The sequence below is a fragment of the Odocoileus virginianus genome, chromosome 23 (genome assembly GCF_023699985.2).
Source record: "Odocoileus virginianus isolate 20LAN1187 ecotype Illinois chromosome 23, Ovbor_1.2, whole genome shotgun sequence".
Lineage (NCBI taxonomy): Eukaryota > Metazoa > Chordata > Mammalia > Artiodactyla > Cervidae > Odocoileus > Odocoileus virginianus.
Window position 1 is genome coordinate 41,277,800 of NC_069696.1, and position 9,588 is coordinate 41,287,387.

Below are 9,588 nucleotides of genomic sequence, written 5' to 3' on the forward strand. Positions count from 1 at the left end.
GGGAATTAAGCCACCCTAATGGGAGGCAACAGAAGGAAGTGATCAAGCTCACGATGACTGTAGATGTGGGAAATATCAGATAGACGGTATATAACTGAATATACAATTTACTTAAAAGCAAAAGAAGTTATGGGATTTAGAGTTCAATATGCAGTTGTTGTTTACTTGCTAAGTCACGTTCGACTCTTTTGCAACCCCATGGACTGTAGCCCGCCAGGCTCCTCTGTCCACAGAGTTTCCCAAGCAAGAATATTGGAGTGGGTTGCCATTTCCCTCTCCAGAGGATCTTCCCTACCCAGGGACCGAAACCTCATCTCCTGTATTGCAGGTGGATTCTTTACCTCTGAGCCACCAGGGCAGCCATAGCTCAATATAATGTCTATCAAAAGCCTAATGAATTTTTTTTGCAAAAGTAGAAAAATCTTCCCTAAAATTCATATGGAATCTTGAGGGACCCTGAATAGCCAAACAAAATGTTGAAAAGGAAGAATAAATTTGGAGGACTTATACCTTTTGACTCACTCACTGCAAAGCTACCACATCCAGCAGCAAAATTAAAAGAATTATTCACAATGACCAAATAAGAGTTACCTAAGAAATGCAAAATCACTTATTATATGGAGATCTATCAATGTAACATTTCATGTGAATATACTTAAGGAGAAAAAAGGAGTAACAATTTTAATAGAGGAGGAAAAAACAGTCAGTAATAAGCAAAGTACAGTCTATAATCCCCAAATTTGCTTTTTGGGGGGAAATAGAAATAGAAGATTTTTAAAAACATATTAAGACTTTGAGTCTGAAACTAACTCTAACATTATGTTTAAGAGTGAAAAACTAAAAAAGAATTCCTATTAAAACCATAGGCAAAAGCAAGCAAACAAGATACTCACTGTCATCATTATCATTTGCCATTGTTCTGAAAATCCTCAGCAAAGCAATTAGCATGAAACAAGAAGAGATATGATTATCAAAAAGATGACAAAACTCTTTGTACAATAATGCAATTATATTCTTTAAAACTCCAGAGAATCAATCTTTAAAATATATCTTTTTAGTTTTGTAAAATAGCTTCATAGGAGGTATTGTTAAAATCTGTATTTTTATATATACATCAATAATAATCCATGAGAATGACAAAAAAGACATTTTACCATGATAATCAGAATATAAAACTCTGAGGAAAAAAAGACTTTTTGAAGAATACGTAGAATTTATGGGGTACCCTAAAAAAATTACTGAAAATAACAAGAAACATTTTTAATATACAGGCAAAAATATTCATGTATGAGGGATTTGTACATTAATTCTCCTGGAATTAATTTATGGGCTTAATGAAATCCCCATTACAATCCTAATGGAATTTGTTTGGAACTTAATTATTGGATTCTTAAGTTCTCCTAGGGGAAAAAGCAATAATAAGACAAACAAAGCTGATTAATAAAAAGAAAAACTACTGAGAATTTTTTAAAAAGAGTGATTAGGAGAGAATTTTCTTGCAAAAAATAAATCAAAGCATACAACCATCAAAATCATGTGATAAAAGCAAAAGGAGAAAGGTCATTTGAGGAGGGTGGTTGACAAATAGGACTGTTTCCTAACTGAGTAGGGAAACCTCTACTCAGGAAGTGAGAGAATATTCACAATATTTTAATGGAATAATTCACTCTAGGTTTAGGGGAATAAACTGTAGCTTCAACCAAACCACTACACACGACTTTTGTGCTGATAAAGAAAAAAGTTGAAACAAACAAACAAATATACAAACTCAGAAATCAGGAATAAGGGGAAAATATGTGTAAGTGTTTTAACTTCGGCAGCTCGTCAGTGCTTCTTCATCAAGCCCTGCCTGCCTCCTCACACCCCACCGCTATCTCCGTCTCACCCCTCATCAAGTCCTTTGGAACTAAGTCCTACAGCCTGTCTCTAATGCATGACCCTTTCTCCATCTTCTCTGCTACCTCACCTGTCCGGGTCACTCTCCCCAGGACCACTGCTGCTATCTCCAGGGGTCTTCTGGTCTTTCGTCCTTCCAATCCATTCCCCACCTAGCAATCAAAGTGACCTTCATTACACACAAATTTATTTGCATTATTGCTATCCTTACTTCCCTTCCAGGCTTCCCAGGTGGCACTAGTGGTAAAGAATCTGCCTGCCAGTGCAGGAGATGCAAGATACCCAGGTTTGATTCCTGGGTCAGGAAGATCCCAGGAGGAGAAAATGGCAACCCACTCCAGTATTCTTGCCTGGAAATTTCCATGGACAGTGGAACCTGTGTGGGTCACAGAGTCGGACATGACTGAGCACGCACGCCAGCACACTTCCCTTCCTGGCAATCCATTGCACTTAAATACATCCCACAATCTAAAAAATTTTCTTATCTGACTCCTCTTTGCCTCTCCAATCCCAAATTTGCACATCTCCCCCTCTCTCATCTCCTGCTCCAGCTACATTGCATTGATTGGTTTTCAAAAATAAGAAGCTTGGGAAGAAAATAGAAACAGACAATGAAAGAAATAGCTAAGAGAAAAGATTGACAGACCTGATTACATAAAATTTTAAACCTTCTTTCCATAAAAATAATCACTGAAAAAAATCATCATTAATAAGAGGGTGAGAGATGATGAACTGGAGAAGGATTTGCCACAGATAACTAGACCTGGATTCAGTTGCACTGCTACTTAACAAGGCTTTTCAAATTAGTGTGATAAGACACCAAAATTCCGATTGGAATCTGGGTCTGGAATACACCCAGGGAATTCACCAACTAAATGCTTAAGACAGATTAACATGTGAAAGATTTTCTTCCTTACTGAGTCAAAGAAATGAAAGTTTGAACTACAAGATAGCATTTTCACCTATTGCTTTGGTAAATGCATTTTTTCTTTAAAAAAAAGTTTCTATTGAATTATAACGTATATATAAAATACCCAAATATGAAACATACATAGTTTTTGTATCCATGTAACCACACCCAGTGGAGAAGGCAATGGCAGCCCACTCCAGTACTCTTGCCTGGAAAATCCCATGGACAGAGGATCCTGGTAGGCTGCAGTCCACGGGGTCTCGAAGAGTCGGACACGACTGAGCGACTTCACTTTCACTTTTCACTTTCATGCACCGGAGAAGGAAATGGCAGCCCACTCCAGTGTTCTTGCCTGGAGAATCCCAGGGACGGGGGAGCCTGGTGGGCTGCCGTCTATGGGGTCGCACAGAGTCGGACACGACTGAAGCGACTTAGCAGCAGCAGCAGCAGCAACCACACCCAGATCAAGATATAGAACATGTACAACCCCCTGAGAAGCTTCTTCAGGCCTCTTTCTAGTTAATACCTCCTTCATAAAAAGTTACTGTTTGTCTGGCTTCTGTTTCCCTAGTTTAGTTTTGTCTGCTCTTGAATTGGACAAAGGTGGGATTTTATAAAATGTCCTTTTTTGTATCTGTCTTGTTTTGCTCATATGTAGAAAACACTTCAATGTGTCTCTTCATTTTCTTTTTGATGGACATTAGGGTTGTTGTTTAGAACAAATTTGAACAGATTTGCTCTGATACCAGCACGCCTGCTAAGTCACTCAGTTGTGTATGACTCCGTGACCCTATGGACTGTAGCCCGCCAGGCTCCTCTGTCCAGGAGATTTTCCAGGAATGAATACTGGAGTGGGTTTTCACGCCCTCCTCCAGGGGATCTTTGTGACCCAGGGATTGAACCTGTGTCTCTTAAGTCTCCTGCATTGGCAGGTGGGTTCTTTACTGGGAAGTCCTTCCTTCCCAGGAAGCACCACCTGGGAAGTCCTTGCTCTGATATTCTTGTATATATATTTTGGGGGACATATATATTCATTTCTCCTAGATATAAACCTTGCAGCGGGACCAGATTGCCTGGGTCGTGTGTATTTCATTTGTTTGGCTTTGGTAAATAATACCAAAAGTTGTTCAAAGTTATTACACCAGCGCTGGTGCTCAAGCCTTCTACAATGGAGTTTGGTTCTCTTTCCTAGAATGTGAAGGTAGAATATTCTTTTCTTCCTCCACCACTCCTTCCTCTCACCCTCCCCTCCTTTTCCAATCTCTCCCTCCCTCCTTTCATCTCACACTCTTCTTTCTCTAATTTCTTTCCCTTTCTTTCCCGCCTTTACTCTCCCCACTCAATCTGTCCTCTCCCCATTCTCTCTCTCACCCTCCTACAGGCACCATTTCAGACCACTTACAGCTGGAGACACTTCTGGCCTGAGCAAGGCTGTAAACTAGATTCTGTGCTCCTTGGATCAGCAACTGCCTAATTAGAGGCACAATTTGCGGTCCAGCGAAGTCTCCACCAGCCTAATGCGCCTCGCGGAGCTGCATCCTGCCTGTGATTACCTCCAACTTCCAGTTAACAGAAGGGCAAGCGCAACTGTATCAGGAGTGATGAGAAAGCCCTTGCCCAGGGCCCTCTGCAACAAGAATGTAAAGCAGGGAGCCAGCATGAATGGTCCTTCCGCGGGCCATCCTCCACTCCTTCCGACAGCTCCTCAGCATCTCCTGTCCTCTGTCTCTCTTGCTCAAAGGAGAGGACTCAGTTTCTGCTTTTGGAGCCAGTATTTATCATTTAAATGGGAGAAGGAGGAGAGAACGAGGCTTGTGTGCAGCACATATTCTTATTTTTTAACTTAATTTACTCATTTTCATTTTATTTTTGGCTGTTCTGGGCCTTCGTTGCCGTGCAGGCTCTTCCCTAGTTGCGGCGAGCACGGCTGCTCTCTAGCTGCTGTGCACGGGCTGCTCTGGTCGCGGTGGCTTGTCCTGCTGCAGAGTGCCGTCTCTAGGGTACATCAGCTTCAGTAGCTGCAGCTTCCAGGTTCTGGAGCCAGGCTCAATAGTTGTGGTACACGGGCCTAGTTTCTCTGCTGTGTGTGGGATCTTCCCAGATCGGGGAGCAAACCTGTGTTTCCCACATTAGCCGGTGGATTCGTTACCACTGAGCCACCAGGGAAGTCCTGGAGCATGGATTTTTAAACATAAGAACACTGGGGCATGTTGCAAAGTTAGTTGGTTCCTGATATTTAAAGTACCAAAATCTCCAAGTGATGCTCTTTTCCAATAGATAGAAGATGCACATCTTTCCTTACAATAGCAATTCAATACCATGCGTTTGACTCTCTTTAGCACCTACCATGTGCCAGGCAGTGTCAGTACAAGAAAAATAGAAGTTCTTCCTATTGTAGTACTTTTACAGTCTAGTTGCATATTAAGCAAGTCATCACTCAGTTATTTACTTAGTAACTGTTTCAGGTTGGGAAGCAAAGGAGAGGTTACGGAGATATAAGGGCAAATTTCAAGGGTCTTAAAGAAGGGTGAGGAGGTCAGGAAAGGCATCATTGAGGAAATGACAGTCGTGGGCTACAGGATGGATGGTTGTTAGGAGGTTGGAGGGTCATGGACCAAATGGTCCAGAGTGAGAGGGTGCTGTGTTGGTGGGAGAGAAGGGGCCAGAATGACAATCAGGTACCGGAATTACCAACTTCCCTGGTCATTCCCATTAGAACATCACAGGCATGCAAAATTTACTCTAGCTTGGTTGGCTGGAACAGATAAAAGCAGAAACTTGGTCTGGCAGATTTCATTTCTTGAGCACTCACTATGTCCCATGCATCAAACCAGTCAATCCGAAAGGAAATCAGTCCTGAAAATTCACTAGAAGCACTGATGCTGAAGCTGAAACTCTAATACTTTGGCCACCTGATGCAAAGAACTGACTCACTGGAAAAGACCCTGATGCTGGGAAAGATCGAAGGCAGGAGAAGGGGACGACAGAGGATGAGATGGTGGGATGGCATCACCATCTCAATGGACATGAGTTTGAGCAAGCTCTGGGAGACAGTGAAGGACAAGGAAGCCTGGCACGCTGCAGTCCACGGGGTCACAAAGAGTCAGACAACCTAGAAACTGAACAACAATGTGTTAAAAGTATTTTCTCATTTAATCTTTACACTCATTTTTTGAGCTTGGCCCTCTTGTCATTCCCAATGTACGGAAGTGGAAACTGAGGTACAGAGTAGTTAAGCAAACTCACAAAGTTGCTAGTAATTTCAGAGCCAAGTACATAAAAATTTCTATGTTCGGTGGAAGCAGCAGCAGGCCACCATCCATCCTGGGCCTTCTCTTTAGTTGCAAACCTATTGTTAGCCCAGAGAGTTCCCACCCAGACTCAGTGAAGCCAAAAGGTTTCTCACGGGCCTCTTCTTACATGCAGACTTAGCTGTTGGTGCTGACCTTGCCCAACTGACCTTCTGAGATATATCCACCCAAGGAATCTGGAGAAGCCTAGGAATGGCATGAGGAAGCGAGTAGAACAAACCCTGTACTTTCAACATGATATTACCCAGTGTTGCAAGCATGACTTTACTCCACAAATTTCAGGTTGAAAAATATTTCAGAATTTGATCTCTGAACCGAAAGAAATCTGGCTTCTAGGGTCATTAGTGGGCAGATCCTGCCTCTTTCTAAGGTCACCCAAGGGCTCAGAGGGACAGAATCAGTACAAAAAAATGTTGTGAGTACCACTGTTCTCTTCTTCCCTCCAGCTGAGTCTTCTCAGCTCCCTCTGATGAAGTTTGGACTTCTCCCCATCATGGGAGTTCCAGCCCTAAAGCCCAGCTTTGGAGGTTGGGGGGAATGTTCATTCTTTCCCTGTTGGGGCAAGTGGAATCCAGCCCTCCATTTGCTACATGGCAGAAGCAAAATAATGTATCACTTAGTGCTTTCTAATGAGCTTAGGCAAGAAGCAAGCTATCTTGGGGGTCTGTGAGAGAGAGAGAGAGAGAGAGGAGACAGGAGAAGACAAAAATCTAACTAGAAGAAAATACTCCAAATATAAATACTAATTATCTCAGCATATGGGGATTTGGGATGATTTTTGCTTCTTTCTTAACATTTTTTGCTATTTTCTAAATTTTCTAAGACTGACTTTTGTTGCCGTCATAATCAAAAAGGAAACAGTAGAAGTCCTCCCTCTCCCCTGCTTCCTTCCTTCCTTCTTCTGTTTCTTTCTCTCTCTCCACTCCTCTCTCTCTCTTTCTTTATTTTTCTCTTTGGCTCTTGTGTTTATTCAACTCTGTATAATTGCAGGGTGCCTTCGCTGAACGTGAGCTCCTAGAATTCCACTGCACTTTCAGCTGCATTTTTGTTTCCTTCTGTCTACGTGCTGTAAGCAAGCACTGCTATTATCTCCAGCTTTCCCCCTGCCTCGCGGTCCAGGGAAATGGGAACTCAGACACCCAACCTCCGCGTCTCACAGCTGCAAATTAGGTCTAAGGTTGTGGTGACCGTGACCCGCACCAGGAGACCAGAACTGAGAGGGAATTTGTTGAGGCCACGTGGGTCTCCATTAGGCTAGGAGGAGAGAGGGGGAGAGACTCGGGACAAAGGGACCTGAGATGCTGCTGTGCTGGCTCTGCAATTTTGTGTGTTTTGACAAGAGTGATTTAGCTCTAATTACCGACAATAATTATTTTCCAGCCACAGTGGGAAGCTGTCAGGCTTGTAGCTATGTGGATTCCAAGGATCTCTACTTGGGCAATGCCTCTGCTGAGAAGCAGTTTGGACCCTAAGGGCTCTCTGGTATGAAGGACTGAGCCTAGAGATAAAGGGGAAGTGGGGAGGAGGAATTCCAGGAGGGGAGAGCTGCTGGAGACCAGGCTGATGGCCAGAGAGCCCACATCAGAGCATCTACCCATGGCTAGAACACTAGCCTCAGCACCAGAAGCCCAACTCTCATGCTAACTTGCTGTGTGAATGCAGACCTCTTTAAGCCTCAGTTTTCTCCTCTGTAAAATGGTGATATAATTCCAACCTCACAGGCTTGTTGTGAAGATTGAATGGAAAGCTCTGGAAGAGAGGGCCTTTGTTGGGTAATGGCCTCCCAGCCCTCTTGCTACATTCCCTGAGTTAATGACACTTCAACTTCTATCTGAGGAACTTCTCCCGCCCCCTTCTTGGTTCACATGTTTCAGGGGGCTTCCCTCACTTGGCTCAAGTGGCCCCAAGTCAATCAGCACACACAGGTCCAAGGCCCTCAGGTCTCACACGAAGGTGTGTGTGCAGGTTAAGTTACAAAAGTCAAATGGAAATTGTACATGTACTCAAAGTGAGGTCACTCAAGCAAACTGAAATGTCAAATTTTCTTTCCTTTTTTTTTTTTCCAAATTTAAGACTCAAACTATATTTTTTCAATGTTAAAAAAAATGATTAATTTGCGCCCGTCCATAGGTCTATTTGTGGAATATCTTTGGTTTTCAAAAAAGCATAAGTACAAATTAATTATTACTTAACAGATGCACTCTTTTAGATAGAGCCTTCTGAAACATTCGGTCCCAGGGGAAAATAGCTACAGGGCTGCTTGGGTGTTAAAAATGATGAGATCCTAACGAATTCCCTTCTGGCTCTAAGCATCTATGAGCATCCTGTGGAAACTGTAAGCCTCCTGACAGACAGAAGGGAGTGTTTGAGGACTTGGGAATATAGGTCGACAAACCTGAAACCGCGCTGTACTTCCAGGTGAAGGAATGACCAAACAGTCGGCTCTGCTGGGCTCTTCCCATGAGTGTTCTCACTGAAGTCTCACATACCCTGAGAGGTGGGAAGGTTATCCACATTTTACAATGGGAAAATTGAGGCTTGGTGAAGTGAAGTAACTTTCACAAGATCCCTGTGAGAGAGCAGTGCAGTCAAGGCTGGAAGGCAGGAATTCAGAACTTTAAAGGGATGTCCAGCCTCAGGCCCATCTCCCCTAAGCTGGCTCAGAGGCAAGAGCTACAGCCAGTTTCCTGACCCCTGAATTGTAGCTCAGCTGTCTTGTGCCTGGAGTCAAAATTTCTAGTGTTGGAACTTCTTAATTCCCCAAATTCTTAAGAGTGACAGAGGAAGCAGCTCCATTGGAAGCAGCTCCATGGGTGGGCTAGTTCTGTAGTGTCATTCTGGGGTGTTCTATGAGCCCAGACTTCTGGCCACTCCTCTATCCTTTCCAAAGATTCTGAGACATCCGATTCTTCTGTTTGGGCTTCCCAGGTGGCTCGGTGGTAAAGAATCTGCCTGCCAAGGCAGGAGATGCAGGAGATGCGGGTTCAACCCTTGGGTCATGAAGATCTGCAATTGTTGTCATTGTTCAGTCGCAAAGTCATGTTTGACTCTGTGACTTCATGGACTGAAACACACCAGGCTTCCCTGCCCTTCACTATCTCCTGGAGCTTGCTCAAATTCACATCCATTGAGTCAGTGATGCCATCCAGCCATCTCATCCTCTGTGGCCTCCCTACTCCTCCTGCCCTCAGTCTTTCCCAGCATCAGGGTCTTTGTCCAATGAGTTGGCTCTTTTCATCAGGTCTCCAAAGTATTGGAGCTTCAGTTTCAGCATCAGTCCTTCCAGTTAATATTTAGGGTTGATTTCCTTTAGGATTGACCAGTTTGATCTCCTTGCTGTCCAAGGGACTCTCAGGAGTCTTCTCCAGCACCTCATTTCGAAAGCATTGATTCTTCCATGCTCAGTAACCCACTTCAGTATTCTCACCTGGAAAATTCCATGGACAGAGGAGCCTGGCGGGCTGCAATCTC

The 9,588-nt window shown here is 43.6% G+C and overlaps 1 long non-coding RNA gene across 1 annotated transcript; it reads right to left on the reverse strand.

Moving 5' to 3' along the window:
* Positions 1 to 892: 892 nt before the first annotated feature.
* LOC139030694 (uncharacterized) lies at positions 893 to 9,070 on the reverse strand. The gene is made up of 3 exons (XR_011483101.1): positions 8,513 to 9,070; positions 1,967 to 2,048; positions 893 to 919 (listed from the first exon to the last, which is right to left on the reverse strand). It is a non-coding gene; the product is annotated as an uncharacterized lncRNA (long non-coding RNA).
* Between the last annotated feature and the right edge of the window lie 518 nt (positions 9,071 to 9,588).